Source organism: Canis lupus, chromosome 7 (genome assembly GCF_003254725.2).
Source record: "Canis lupus dingo isolate Sandy chromosome 7, ASM325472v2, whole genome shotgun sequence".
NCBI lineage: Eukaryota > Metazoa > Chordata > Mammalia > Carnivora > Canidae > Canis > Canis lupus.
The window spans coordinates 33555376-33571836 of NC_064249.1; the positions used below are offsets into that span (position 1 = coordinate 33555376).

Genomic DNA, 16461 nt, shown 5'->3' on the forward strand with positions numbered 1-16461 from the left:
CAGGGGTTGATTTTGAGGCTCTCTGCTCTCCAGCCTCCCGTGTCATAATCTGCGTCCAGCCCAGTAAACACCTCTGAGTTACTGTCTCATTCCCCATCTTGGCTTGGGTATTTAAGTATCCAATTGCAATTTCCTGCTTGGCCCCCACCATTCATGGCTTACATTCTACCACTTAGGACTATTTCAATTATTAAATTTGGAAAGAATCAATTCCAAGGGTATCTGTTTCTAGGAGTACAGCCCGTTCTGAAGCAGTACCCACTGGCCACCCAAGAGCAAGGGTTGTGTGTGTGTGTGTGTGTGTGTGTGTAGACAATTTTTAATAAATTGCTGAGCTTATATAATGTAAAGTATCATCCCAAGTGCCATATCCCAAATAAAAAATCAAAGGGGGTGGAGTGGACCTTCATTTGAAATTTGAACAACTTTGGAATCAATTCCACAGAAAAACAGGGACTGGAGATGCTGCTGTCTGAAGGAAGAGCATTCAGCAGAAGAAATTTCCAGAAACGAGACCCGGAAGGTGGACATGCCTATGCACGTTCCATTTGCAACAAAGCAGCCAGAGAGACCCTGTTAAAATATAAGTCAGATCACCTGGGCCGTGAATATCATTCACAGTAAAATCTAAAGTCCTTTCTGTGGCCTACAAGACCCTATATCACCTTGTTCCATGCAACCTTATCCTGTGGCTGGGTGCAGCTGCCCAGGAAAGCAAGCTCTTAGGTCCCAGGCTTGAATGCTCTAGTGGATCCCAAAAGCACTGCAGCTAGAGGCTCTTGGCTGATGGCAATCCTATCTATGGCTTCTGTCTTGCAGAGGGTCTGAGTGGGCCCCCCAACGGCTGCCAGAAAACACTGGGCTGAATCAACCAAAGTCAAGTCAAGAGCAGGTATTTTACAATCTAGCTGTTCTTTTATCATACATATTTTCTAGTTTATCCTCCCATAAATTCAATTTAATTGGGATGAAAGATTTTTTTTAAAGTATAAACAATATAAATTACTGACTATTTTTGAGAAGTTAGTTTGCATCTTTCTCTCATTCACTAGCCTCAGGGTGACTATGTTGACCAACAGAGGTGATTGAGAAGAGAAATTAAGAGGGAAAATATAGCCTTTTGCATTTTTCCTCATGTTTATGAATGCCAGCACTCTTCCTTCCTTACAAAAAAGATTTGGTGCTCTTTCTATTCAGCCTGAGAAACTTTGGCCCTTCTTTAATCTTAAAATGTTTAATTTTACCTTCCTTTGGTTTTTAAATTAATAGACTTGATTTTGTAGAGGAGTTTTAGGTTCACAGAAGAGTTGAGTAGTAAGTACAGAGAGTTCGCATAAATGCCCCCTCCCTCACTTCAGATTCCCCTGTTAGTAACATCTTAGAGTCGTTCACTGGGGTCATTACATTGATGAGCCAATATCGATCAAGTGCTGTCAGCTAAAGTCTGTGGTTTCCATCAGGTTCACTGTGTGGGTTGTGCATCCTGTGGATTTTGACAGTTGTGTAATGACATGTATGCAACATTATAGTATCATACAGAATATTTTCACTGCCTTAAAAATATCCTGTGTTATACTTAGTCATCCTTCTCTTCATCCCCCTATACGCATGACTACCCTGATCTTTTTACTCTCTATATAGTTGTGCCTTTTCCACAATATCATCTAGTTGGAATCATACTATATGGTGGTTAGTTTTATTTGTCAACTTGACTGGGCCATGGGGTGCCCAGATATTTTGTTAAATGTTATTCTAGGTATGTGTGTGGGGTTGTTTCTGGATGAGAATAGCATTTACATCAGGAGACAGTCAAGCAGATTGCTCTCCCTAATGTGATCGGCTCCATCCAATCTGTTGCAGGTCTGAATGGAACCAAAAAGTTGAGTGAGGGTCTCACTGTCTTTGAGCTAGGACGTTGATCTTCTCCTGCCTTTGCACTTGGGCTCTTACTGAAACTTACATTATCATCTTTCCTGGTCTCCAGTTTGCTGACTGCAGATCTTGGAACTTGTGAGCTTCCATAACTGTGTGAGCTCTAATTCCTTTTAATAAATCTCTTCATCTATCTATCTATCTATCTATCTATCTATCTATCTATCTATCTATCATCTATCATCATCTATCTATCTCTCCTATCAATTCTGTTTTTCTGGAGAACCCTGAATAATACGCATATGGCCTCTTCAGAGTAGCCTATTTCACTTGACAAGATGCATTCAAGATTCCTCGTTGTCTTTTTGTGGCTTCCTAGCTCATTTATTTTTATCATTGAATAATATTCTAACATCTGGATTTTTTTTATTTACTTACTGAAGAACTAGTTGCTTTTAAGATTTGACAGAATTACAGATAAAGTTGCTATAAATACATGTATGTAGGTTTTTGTGTAGGCATAAATTCTCTAATCTTTTGGGTAAATACCAAGGAATGAAGCTTCTGGATACATAGCAAGAGTGTTTGGTTTTATTGTTTTATTATTTTTATTTTTTATTATTTATTTTTTATTGGAGTTCAATTTGCCAACATACAGCATAACACCCAGTGCTCATCCTGCCAAGTGCCCCCCTCAATGCCCATCACTCAGTCACTCCAACCCCCCTCCCACCTCCCTTTCCACTACCCCTTGTTCGTTTCCCAGAGTTAGGTGTCTCTCATGTTTTGTCACCCTCCCTGATATTTTCACTCATTTTCTCTCCTTTCCCCTTTATTCCCTTTCACTAATTTTTAATTCCCCAAATGAATGAGACCATATAATGTTTGTCCTTCTCCTATTGACTTACTTCATTCAGCATAATACCCTCCAGTTCCATCCATGTCGAAGCAAATGGTGGGTATTCGTTGTTTCTAATGGCTGAGTAATATTCCATTGTATACATAAACCACATCTTCTTTATCCATTCATATTTCGATGGACACCGAGGCTCCTTCTACAGTTTGGCTATTGTGGACATGGCTGCTATAAACATTGGGGTGCAGGTGTCCGGGCGTTTCATTGCATCTGTATCTTTGGGGTAAATCCCCAGCAGTGCAAATGCTGGGTCGTAGGGCAGGTCTATTTTTAACTCTTTGAGGAACCTCCACATAGTTTTCCAGAGTGGCTGCACCAGTTCACATTCCCACCAACAGTGCAAGAGGGTTCCCCTTTCTCCACATCCTTTCAAACATTTACTGTTTCTTATTTTGTTAGTTCTCCCCATTCTCACTGGTGTGAGGTGGTATCTCATTGTGGTTTTGATTTGTATTTCCCTGATAGCCAGTGATGCGGAGCATTTTCTCATGTGCTTGTTGGCCATGTCTATGTCTTCCTCTGTGAAACTTCTGTTCATGTCTTTTGCCCATTTCATGATTGGATTGTTTGTTTCTTTGCTGTTGAGTTTAATAAGTTCTTTATAGATCTTGGATACTAGCCCTTTCTCTGATAGGTCATTTGCAAATATCTTGTCTCATTCTGTAGGTTGTCTTTTAGTTTTGTTGACTGTTTCTTTTGCTGTGCAGAAGCTTTTTATCTTGATGAAGTCCCAATAATTCATTTTTTTCTTTTGTTTCTCTTGCTTTCATGGATGTATATTGCAAGAAGTTGCTGTGGCCAGGTCCAAAAAGGGTGTTGCCTGTGTTCTCCTCTAGGATTTTGATGGATTCTTGTCTCACATTTAGATCTTTCATCCATTTTGAGTTCATCTTTGTGTATGGTGTAAGGTCTAGTTTCATTCTTCTGCATGTGGATGTCTAATTTTCCCAGAACCATTTATGCTAAATGTTGGCAAATTGAACTCCAAAAAAAAAAAAAAAAGATCTGTGTGGAATCAGAAAAGACCCCAAATAGCCAGGGGAATATTAAAAAAGAAAACCAGAGCTGGGGGCATCACAATGCCAGATTTCAGTTTGTACTACAAACCTCCTGTGGTCATGAAGACAGTGTGGCACTGGCACAAAAACAGACACATAGATCAATGGAACAGAATAGAGAATCCAGATGTGGACTCTCAACTCTATGATCAACTAATATTCGACAAAGTAGGAAAGACTATCCACTGGAAAAAAGACAGTCTCTTCAATAAATGGTGTGTTTGGTTTTATAAGAAATTGCCGGGATCCCTAGGTGGCGCAGCGGTTTGGCGCCTGCCTTCGGCCTAGGGCGTGATCCTGGAGACCCGGGATCGAATCCCACATCGGCTCCCAGTGCATGGAGCCTGCTTCTCCCTCTGCCTGTGTCTCTGCCTCTCTCTCTCTCTCTCTCTCTCTGTGACTATCATAAATAAATAAAAATTAAAAAAAAAAAAAAAAAGAAAAAGAAATTGCCAAACTGTCTTCCAATATGGCTGCACCATTTTGCTTTCCCACAGCAGTGACCACCTTCATTTTTGAAAAATACTTTGTTGGATATAGAATTCTGGGTTGACAATTATTTTTCTCTGCCTGAGAAGGTGTCATCCTCTGTCTTCTGTCACCATTGCTTCTGATCAGAATTCAGCAGTGATTCTAATTGTTTCTCTAGGTTATTTCAAAATGTTTTCTTTATCTTGGCTTTTTAGCAGTTTGGCTGTGTGCCTAGATATGGGTTTCTTTTTATTTATCTTGCCTAGAGAAATTTCCCCTGCAATTAAATGATAAGAATGTTTTGAAATCATGTCAATGATTCTTAGGTAAATGAATTCATATAAAGCACTTAGAAGCCTGCTTTTCATATAGTATCAGCTATTATTATTAAAGACATGTTTCCAAGTTACCTGTGAGAAATATGCAAAAATAGTTACTTCATTTACATATTTAAAACTGTAACTAGTTATTATTTATTATGTAACTTTTTAAGAAAACATTGTTTCTCATACATGAAGCAAAGGGAACTATAACCAAGTATTACTTGTAGTTATTACAAATTCCAAATTACATGCACATAAACTAATATGGGCTTTTCTGTACACTAGTTCCCCAAGGAGAAAGATGCAAATATTATGGTTTAGTAAGACTTTAGCCTGACAATCTTAGGGGCGCCTGGGTGGCTCAGTCAGTTAAGCATCTGCCTTCATCTCAGGTCATGATCCCAAGGTCCTGGGGTCAAGTCCTACAGTGGGTTTTCTGCTCAGCCTGGAGCCTGCTTTTCCCTCTGCCTCTGCCTGCCACTGCCCCCTCCCACCCCCGCCACCTCTCTCTCTCTCTCTGTGTCAAATAAATAAATAAATACATAAATAAATAAAATATTTTTTAAAAAAGATTTTAGACTGACAATCTTGAAAAAGGACCCAAGTGGAAAGGGTTAAAGGCAAAGTACTCTGCCTAGGGAAAAGCTTCTCATATTCTTTGAAGTAGAAAATACAATGACTTTGCTGTGATTTGTAGGTGATGGGAAGCACTGTTAGGAAGGGCATGTGTTTGTTGAGTTTCTTGAAGGAATGTCCTTTCTAATGGCTCCTCCTAGAATCATGTTCTTTTCTCCAAAATAATGGTATATTTCAAGAGAATAATATCTCATTTATGTGTGGTGTTTTCCTAGTTTGCGAAGAATTTTTAACACATTTTATCTCATTGGATCCTCATAAAAATTAATAGGATCATCATCTCTGTTTTATTTGTAGATTCCAGCAGCAAAGCAATTTTTCTAGGGTCAACACACCTAGTTAGTGGCTGACCTGGACATTGAAACCATACCTTTCAATGCCAAACCCCATACAATTGAATGCCCCACCATGATTCCATTGCAGATAAAGACTAACTAAATAATCCCTTATATCATGAGATGAATCTACAGTAACTAACCCTGACACTGGAATTCAGAAGATTGCTTCATCCAAAGTCTGAAGCACTGCACAGAGTTCTAGAGAGGCAGGAGAGGGGTACAGGTTTACAGCAAACAGCAGTAGCATGTCCAAAAAGGAAAGAAAGTGCAGTTTTATGCCAGATATTTAAAGGTGGATTCACAGAAAGAAGAGGGTCAATGGAGGAGACGGGATGCAGACCACAGCATGCAGAGACAGCATGGAAGAGACATTTCAAGAGAAAGACAAGAACACACAGGATGCTCCACCAGAAAAAAAAGGGTGTGTACAAATGCTAAAGGAGCCATCACAAAGTCAGCCTGGCACTCCAGCAGCAACATATAAACATTTAGCCCATGTCTGTAATCTGCATAGTTTCCCAATAACACAGAGGGATTGGGTAACAAGCCCCAGACCCGCAGCTTATAAGAGATGATGTAAAATGTACAACAGGTCCGACTGACTCCAGATTCTATTCTCTTAATGACTCTGGGAATTTAGAATCATGTGTAAAGTGCCCTTGTAGCAGGAGCCCTGGGAATCAGGCATATCACAGAGCAAGGCTGTAAATCCATGTTGGGTACAGGAAGACAGAAAAGGAGCCCTAGGAGGGAAGTGAGGAAGACACTAGGGACCAGGCAGCAGCAGCAACACGCTGACCTCTTCACTTCTGACACAGCTTCTAGTTGGGCAAAGCAGGTAATAAAAAAGTCATTTCAAATCTGGAAGTGCTAAAACAATTTCAGTAAAGATGTTTCTAAGTTTGCCCAGAGTGTGACTGTTACTCTCAAAAAGACCATTTTTATTTGAATTTGCAGTGAAATCCCTGGTCAGATTTTATCTGAAGCAGTAATAACATTTAATATTTGTATATTCATTTTACAGTTTCCAAGGAGGCTTTACACACATAGCATAATTTAGTTCCCAAAAGTTCTGTAAAGAGGCTACTGAAGTTTCAGATTTTTTCAGAAGAAAAAAATAATCATCACAGTGAGGCACAAGATAGGTAGAAAAAGCAGGGACCAGGCATTACAGAGGCTTGGGTGCACTTCCTGGCATAGCTTGACAGTTCCTAGTGTATGACACTGGGTGAGTTCTTAACTTTTCTGAGCCTTGATTTTCCATATGCAAAATAGGGGTTATAGTTCCTAGATTGCGATGTTTTTTGTTAATATCATGTAAGATAACAGGTATGTGTAAAATACTCAACCCTGCCTGAAACAAAATTATTACTCAATGAATAGTAGATCTTGTTTTACTTTTTCAGCATTCTTGGCTTCAAGTGACCAAATTCTGGCTCACAACATGTATTTATTATCTTAACCAAACTACAGGGGCAGCAGGAATGCAGTTAAGCCTTAAGAACTCCAATGAGCAGCATGAAAGTAGCTGGGATATCATGCCATTCTTTGTCCCAGCTCTTGTCTCTTTTGTTCTTTCTTTCTTTCTTTCTTTTTTTTTTTTTTTAAGATTTTATTTATTTATTTATTCATGGGAGACACAGAGAGACACAGAGACACAGGCAGAGGGAGGAGCAGGCTCCATGCAGGGAGCCCGACATGGGACTTGATCCTGGGACTCCAGGATCACACCCTGGGCCGAAGGCAGGTGCTGAGCCACCCGGGCTGCCCTCTTTTGTTCTTTCTTATTATAGATTGTTTCTTTTCATGGTGGCAGATAAGGCCTCTGATGGCTACCAAGTTCTGTAACCTCCACCACTGAATAGAATTAGAACTTAACTCTCTGGGTCCCGATCTTAGGCTCAGATAACTCCAGACCATCAAGGCTTAAGGAAGACCCCAGTATGGTGTCTCCTTCTAACAACAAGTTAAACTTATTTCACTTGAATACAAATGGGGTCAGAGCTCACCATGCTTTGCCTTTGCTATTATTTAATTTGGGGAGATATTGAAAACAAGCATTAAGTAAAAACCCAAGCATGTCATAATATTTCAGTTTTAAAAAGCATCACAATAGATCTCGAGTGACTTCCATGAAATCTTTATTTTGCCTATAGTTCAGTAAATGACTGTCCTACCACATGGTGACTCAGCTTTGAAACAGTGATGGTACGTGGTAGATATTGAGTTAATAGGAGTTAAAGGCTTGATATGTACATGAATTGATAATGCCTTCCCCTGAAGCTAGGTAGGTGGGGTGTACATCTTGAAAGACAACATCACAGCTCCTTGGAAACTCTTAATTCTTCTTAAGGTATTTGATACAACTCACTAAATTATTAAAATTCTCTCCACATCATATTTTGCCACTTTGGAGCTGATATGTTTTGTGACCCAAAGAGAAGTGAACTTTAATAACATAGGGTTCATTGACATGACTGATTAACCTTTACTAATGATTCTGAATTTACATTAGCATTGTGATTTTTCACTTTTGGGTTTTATTGGAGTTCTGTTTTAAAACTGAGGCATTGGACACAATCCTGCAGGAATGTCTAGTTGTGTGCACCATTCCCTGGTCCTCAGGTGCCACATGCCACAAAAACATACCCTATGAAGCAATGTGGGGATTTGGCCTCATATACATGTGTCCCCATAACATGAATTTCTCTCCTTTTTTTTTTAAATTTGAGACAGAGAGAGAGAGAGAGAGAGAGAGAGAGAATAAGCTGGGGGGAGGGGCAAAGGGAGAGAGGGAGAACCAGACTCTCTGCTGTTCAGGGAGCCCAAAGTGGGGCTTGATCCCAGGACCCTGGGATCAGGACCTGAGCCAAAGGCAGATGCTTAACCAACTGAGCTACCCAGGCACCCCTACCATAACCTGAATTTCTAAAAGAAACAAATAAGCAAATAAGTTGGGTCATTGGCCTCATTCTGCCAAAAAAAAAAAAAAAAAATGCATTCTACTGGCGATAGTAGTCCATGGTCACAGACTGTTCCAGTTTTTTAGGAGGTATCTGGGAACTGAGAGAGAAGTTGAGCATGGGCTGGCAATGCATCTGGCCACATAAAATGCCAATGAAAACTCATGTTGCGGTGTATTGCGCCCACAGGCTAGCATTGTGGATTCCAACGGAAGTCAACCCTGGTTTGCATTCTTGGCTCTAACCTTTGGGTTATGTGACTTTGAGCAACAATCACTTCCTGAGCCTTGATTTTCTTTACCCGTAAACTGGGAATAGCAATACAACCCACTCTGCAGGGTTTCTGTGAGAATCGAATGAGTACAGTATACCTGAGTACTGGCACAGACCATTCCTGTCCTTCTAGAGAAGCAACTGGCTGGCTTGTGTTTTGGTCATGGCTAACCTTCTCTGAGAGCCTGCCAAGTGCTTTATTTTCCAGTGCTTTATTCTTCTCTCCTGAATCCTGCCCAAGGGACACAGGAGGGCAAAGGAAAAATAGACGTGAAAAGAACCCTCCACATCTGAGCAGGTTCTATGGAGAACACAAGGCAACCAGTACCTTGTTAACTGATGAAGTATGTTTTTCCCTGATTAGAAGGCTTAGGCATAAATTCTACCTGGTTGGTTTCTTATTATGCTCAGGGGACCATTTTCTTAAAGGAGATGTGTTAGTGAATCAGCATATGGCAATTCCCTTTATTCTCGGCTCTTGAGAATTCAAGAAACAGATTTCTTCCTGGAAAATTTCCAGTGCAATGCTTAGAATTCCTTAAGCAAACAAAGAGTGGTAGATGTGTGCGCATGTGTGTGCGTGTGTGTGTCCTATTTATCCGTGTAACTAGCTCACCCTTGAAAATGAGTATGAAATTGTATCAGCCTCTTTTTCACCTGTTTGTTTAAGCCAATTTACCCTTTAATGCAGGCATTTCCAAGAAGTAAAATACATCGCGTGAGCATTTTTGACACATCTATCACATGTTACTACTCAACTTCAACAAAGGAAAAAGTGCTCTTTGCAATAACAGATGTATTTCTTTCTTTCTTTTTTTTAACAGATGTATTTCTATATACAAAATATTACAGAGACCTATTCTTGGGAAGATATGTAGTTGCACAAGTTATTTTCCCTCTGGGCCGTGCATCTGCGGAGCTAACTGCTATGTATAGCATTTCCTAAGAAACAATGGTAATTAGAACAATAGATATTATCTTCATAGCAGTTATAATCAGAAATGTGTAAACTTCATTATTTCAATAAGTTTTAGTAAATGAAAACTCATGCTTCCACTTGTACTATTCCTGACCCGGTGCAGAAAAGTCACTCGAAGTAGGAAGAGATTAAATATAGGGAAGTAGGTCCTAACAAAACTGTTGGAAGGAGCTGATTCCATCTGAGTCTTCAAGGACATTGCAGAACAAAGTGTGACTGTCCAGCTGGAGGGAATGCTACCTCTGAGGACACCCCTAGTGCAGGCCATAAGAGACTGCTGTTGCTTCTATTGCTTCCCAACAACCATGCAGATGGGGAATGGGCATCTAAATCTAATCCCCGGAGCAAGGAGTCAGATCATCAAACTAATGCTACCTCCATAACTTGTCAGCACTCAGGAAACAGGAACATGTGTAGGGACACCACTGCAGGGAAACCTTCCACTGCCTTGACTGACATGCCAGCAGAAAGGGCCAATAGTTGCAAAAGATGGCCCCAGCCAACCCTGCCTTGCATATCACATGAATGTATCTAATTGAGAACCTAATTTGTATTCAGAATCCTTGTTGCAAGGGAGTTGGGAAAGCGTTCATGTTAGCCGTTTAATTTCTCTAACTTGTATGAATGTGGCATGGAGATAAAATTAATTAATTCAGAGTCTCTGGCACTCCATTTACATAACAGGGGAATCATAGCTAGTTCTCCTGCCTCCCTTTGTCCTGTACACATATCTTCAGCATAGTGTTTATATGCTGATATGCTTATTTTTGTATGCTTTTCCAGGATGGTATATATATTCCTTGTAAAAATTACTTGTGTCTCTAATAAACTGGCACAAAGTACAAACCCAATAAATGTTTAAGTGATTAAATGAGTAAACGAATTCTCTTCTTCACTAGATTTTAGGTTCAAGGTGGGAGTTGTGTCTTATCTATTTTGGTAAAGCCAGCATCCAGCACTGGACTTGGTCTATATTTCAGAAGAAAAGAAAGTGACTTAAATTGTTATTAAAATGGATGCTTTATTATTCTTATATCCAATTAGAATGCCATCCTAAATCCTTTATTCAAGATTACCATTTCTTTGAACAGATTCCACTAAAATCTTATTTTATGATACCACCACTACTTGCTCATTTGTAATTGGTGCTTCTATATTCCAAACATATTTCAAAAAGCTTTTTGTGTATTAATTTATTTAACCCCATTCTGGGAGGTAGGGACTGTTATTGACTACAAAAATCCCTTAGATATAATTATTAGAAAACAAAACACAGCTGCCTCTTCTTTTTTTAAAAGATTATTTATTTATTTATTTATTTATTTATTTATTTATTTATTTATTTATTTAACAGGGAGAGAGAGAAAAGAAGCAGGGGGAGCAGCAGGCAGAGGGAAAGGGAGAAGCAGACTCCCCAGTGAGCAGGGAGCTTGACGCAGAGCTCTATCCCAGGACCCTGGGATATAATCTGAGCTGAAGGCAGACGCTTAACCGACTGAGCCACCCAGGTGCCCCTAAATGTAGTTAACTCTTGAACAACATGTGTTTGAACTGTGTGGGTCTACTTACATTCACATTTTTTTTCGATAAATACAGTATGGTCCTATAAATGTATTATCTCTTGTGGTTTTCTTAATAACATATTCTTTTTTTCTAGCTTACCTTATTATAAGAATATACTTGAAATATATAAAACATAGAACATATGTATTATGTTGGCAATTTCTGTTATTGGTACGGCTTCTAGTCAACAGTAGACTATCACTGGTTAAGCTTTTGAGGAGTTAAAAGTAAATGCTCAAATTTTCAGCTGTGGAGAGGTTGTCTAGAGGTCAACTGTATTCATCTTAATGAACTATAAACACCTGTGTAACTGCAGCCTGTATCGAGAAATAAACCATTGTTTGCACCCCAGGAGCACACCCTCTGCCCCACCCACTGCTCATTACCAATCACAATCCCTTTACCCCTCTGAATATAATTATTCCCCAGATATTCATAGTTATCACGTTCTTGCTTTTCTTCAAACTTTTAGCTTCTTAGTTTGTAGCAATGCAAGTTCAGAGTTCACTAATTTTAAACTTTATATAAATGAAATAATACTATAGAAATACTTTTGTGTTTCACTGTTTTATCATTGTTGTTGTTATTGTTCAGTACTATGCTTGGGAGAGTTCTGTGTGTGATTGTGTGTAGCTCTAGTTCATTTTATTGAATATAATACCCCATTGTTTTAATATTTATGAAGAATTTACCCATGCTACCCTTGAATGACACTTGAATGGTTTCTGTTTTGGCATATTATAAATAATGCTTCTAAGAACATTTTTGTGCATCTTTTCTGGAGTCAGTGGTAAGTTGGTAAATACTTGATAACAACTCTCCTGACTTGGGGCAAGCTCATTCCTGCACATCACTGTTTGGAGCATATGTGCATCTATTTCTTTTGGGTGTATACCTAGGAGTGAATTGCTGGGTCAAGTGTATTTTAAACTCTAGAAGATAATGTCAAGATAACTTTCCAAAGTGACTGTACCCACTTACCCTCTTTCCAGCAGTGTGTAACAGTATGATTTACTCCACATCTCTGCAAGCAATGTGACATTTCCAGTCATTTTCTTTTTATCACTTCTGGTATCTCATGGTGGTTTTAATTCACATTTTCCTGATGTTAATAATAGGTTGATCTCTTATCATATGGTTGGTTGTTGGCCACTTGAATATCCTCTTTTGGGAAGTTCTTTTCAAATTTCTTGCCCAATTTTCTCTTGGGATATCTGATTTTTCTTATTGATTTGTAGTTGTTTATATTTTCAATATTTGAGTCCCTTAGTTGGTTATGTAAAAATATTTTCTCTTACTCAGAGGATTCCCTTTTGTCTTAAAAAAAATAAATACCAGTTATTTTTGAAAAAAGATTATTTTTATTGAAGTATCAATTAGCATACAGTATTATATTATTTTCAAGTGTACAAAATAATGATTTGACAATTCTATACATTACTCTATAGAATTTGACAATTCTATACATTGCTCATCACAGTAAGTGTACTTTTAATCCCCTTTACCTATTTCACTCATCCCCCACCACTGCCCCCCATCAACCACCAGTTTGCTTTCCATATTTAAGAGTCTGTTTTTTCTCTTTTTTTCTTTGTTTGTTAAGGTTTTGTTTCCTAAGTTCTGCAACCTAAGTGTCCATCCATAGATGAATGGGTAAGAACACACACACACACACACACACACACACACACACACAATGGAATATTACTCAACCATGAAAAGGAATGAGATCTTGCCATTTGCAACAGCCTACGTGGACCAAAGAGTATACTGCTAAGTGAAATAAGAAAGAAAAAGACAGGGATCACTGGGTGGCTCAGTGGTTGAATGTCTGCCTTCAGCTCAAGTATGATCCTGGGATCCAGGATCAAGTCCCACATCGGGCTTCTTGCGGGGAGCCTACTTCTCCCTCTGCCTGTGTCTCTGTATCTCTCTCTCTCTCTCTCTCTCTCTCTGTCTCATGAATAAATAAATCTTTTAAAAAAGAGAGAGAGAGAAAGACAAATGCCATATGATGTCACTCTTATGTGGAATTTAAGAAACAAACGAACAAACAAAACCCTTCTTTCTTTTAATGGTTACTTTCAATTAATAGACATATTCTTTTAATGTATTCAATTATTTTTTCATTGTCTTTAGTATTCTTGTTTGATTATTTAAAAAGTATCTTCTTGGGAGACCTGGGTGACTCAGTCAGTTAAGTTCTGTCTCATGATTTCAGTTCAGGTAATGATCTTAGCTCAAGTCATGATCTCAGGATGGTGAGATCGAGCCCTGTTTTGGGCTCTTTGCTGGGCATGGAGCCTGCTTAATATTCTTTTTTTCTCTCTGCTCCTCCCCCCCTCTTGTGTGCTCTCTCTCTCTCAAAAAAAGTATCTTCTTATCATGAGATTTTGAATTATATTAGATATATATTACTTTTCAAAATTGTTACTTTTCAACCTTGGTTCTGGATTGATTTTTGGAATGAAATAGAGGTCTAGATGAACATTTGATTTCTCCAGCATCATTCGTTAAAGAGAGCTCTTCTCTCCCAACTGCTCCGCATGCCACCTTTGTCATAAATCACGTATCAAGAGGTAAGTGACTCAATACCTTTTTATAGTCTTCTGCCTTTTTATAATATTTTATTTGTTTATCCATACAACAAGATTTGCCTACTTTAAATGAATACTGCTATCTAGTGGAACAGTTTCTCTCACACTATTCTTTTCAAGTGAGTTTTAGCTTATTTTTTTCCTGTGTATTTTTCTCTGTGTACTTACAAATTAGCTGATCAAAATATACACAGAAACTTGGGAAATTAGCCAGGATTACATGGGATTTATAGGTTAATTTGTAGATAATTAACATGTCTAAAATGTGTTTTCAATACAGGGAGATGGTATATCTTTCAATTGATTCAGATCGTTAAAATTTCTCTTAAAAATATTTACAGTCTCCTACAGAGAAATTTTGCTTAGCTTTTATGAAATTTATTCCTAAGTATATGATATATCCGATGTTATTGAAAATGATATTTTTAAATTTTGTGGTTATTGATGATACTAATACAATTGAATTTTTATAATTATCATGAATCCATAGATCTTGCTAAATTCACTAATCTAATATTTTATCAGTTTATGGGTTTTTCTCCTATGCACACATCTTTTGATATGCTTGTGTGCATAAGATGTGAAGTTAGTCAAACTCAAGGCTAAAGTCACAGTCCTCCAGATCACTAGGTCTGCCCAAGACTTCTGACACCAAGTGCAGGTGTTTCCCAAAAGCAACTGCAGATTTGAAACTCAGAACTCTATTATAGTGACAATTGCATTTATTATGGAGAAAGGATACAAGTTCAAACCATTTAAAAAGACACATAGGTCAGAGTTTGAGAAGGTGTGGAGCTTCTTGTCCTTTCCCTGTGGAGCCATGGATGACATTATCTCCTCCTGGGCTTATAAGTGGCAATATGCAGAATATTACCAACCAGGAAAGCTCACTTGAGCTTTTCTGTTCAGAACTTTTTTTTTAAATTTTTATTTATTTATGATAGTCACACAGAGAGAGAGAGAGAGAGAGAGGCAGAGACATAGGCAGAGGGAGAAGCAGGCTCCATGCACTGGGAGCCCGACGTGGGATTCGATCCCGGGTCTCCAGGATCGCGCCCTGGGCCAAAGGCAGGCGCCAAACCACTGCGCCACCCAGGGATCCCCCTGTTCAGAACTTTTGCTGGGGCTTCATTGCATAGGCATGATTGATTGATGGAATTTCCAAGGATAGGGCTGATATGACATGGCCCATCAAGAATCACCTCATTAGCACAAATTGTCCTGTAGGATCTGAGGGGCTCACCAGGAATAACAAAGACACTCCTTCCTACCACTCAGGAAATTCCAAGTGTTTAGATGTTACCTCTTGAGTCTGGGCAAAGGCCAACTCTCTCTTTACAGGACAGATTCCTTTACTAAATGATTGTTTTTTCTTTCTTACTTGTTTTTATTCGTATTTATTTTTTTCTTTCTTTTCTCCTTTCTTCTTTTTTTTTTTGATATACTGATATGAATTCAATTCATTGTAAAACAGTGATGCTAATTGTTTTTAAGAATAGAGACTTTTGTTAAAAACAAAATGAAATTTTTCACTTTATCTGCATCTGATAAGATAGTATATAATTTTCTTTTTATTCTGTCAATATAGAGAATTACACTGATTTATTTTCTAATACCAAAAACCATTCATTAATGGAGTTAACACAACTTAGTCATGATTATCCTTCTTATATGTTACTAAATTCTGTTTGCTGACTTTTACATTTCATTTATGTACAACAACTTTCTGAAAATTTTCTGAAATTCTTGTAATATCCCTGCTGGGTTTTGGCATCAAAATTTTTCTGGCTTCAAAATAAATGTTTGAGAATGTTCTGTTTTTTTGTTTGTTTGTTTTCTGGGAGACTTTATGTAATATTGACATTAGTTAGTCCTGAAATATTTGGCAAAATTCCCTAGTGAGATTATTTGGACCAAGCTTCAATTATGGATTCAGTGTCTTTAATCATTATAGGAATACACAGGCTTTCCAGTTCCTTTTATGTAAGTTCAGTTAAGTTGGTGCTTTTCTATGCATATTTATTACTTCTTTTTTTTTAAAAGATTTTATTTATTCATTAGAGACACAGAAAGAGAGGCAGAGACACAGGCAGAGGGAGAAGCAGGCTCCGTGCAAGGAGCCTGATGTGGGACTCGATCCAGGGAATCCGGGATCATGCCCTGAGCCAAAGGTAGATGCTCAACCACTGAGTCACCCAGGCGTCCCCATATTTATTACTTTTAATTGAAGTTTCAAATGCATTGGCATAAAGTTGTTCATAATATCCTGTTACTCTTTTTCAATAGCAATATAGTAATCTATAGTAATATGCCCTAGGTTATTTTCTCCTACCATTTTGAAGATGTCATTTCATTATCTTCTGGCCTCCACTTTTTAGTTGGGAAGTCAGGTGACAATGGTTGCTCTTTTTAATGCAGTCTGAATTTTTTCTCTAGCTTCTTTTAAGATTTTCTCTTTAACTTAGCTTTTAC

The 16461-nt window shown here is 38.3% G+C and overlaps 1 long non-coding RNA gene across 10 annotated transcripts in view; it reads left to right on the top strand.

The window, feature by feature from the left end:
• LOC112648730 (uncharacterized) overlaps positions 1 to 16461 on the top strand; it is a 107443-nt gene that overhangs the window by 1183 nt on the left and 89799 nt on the right. For all 10 annotated transcript variants that reach the window (XR_007411960.1, XR_007411958.1, XR_007411963.1 and 7 more), the window contains exon 2: positions 820 to 892. This is a non-coding gene — a long non-coding RNA (uncharacterized LOC112648730). The remainder of the gene's footprint in view (positions 1 to 819; positions 893 to 16461) is intronic.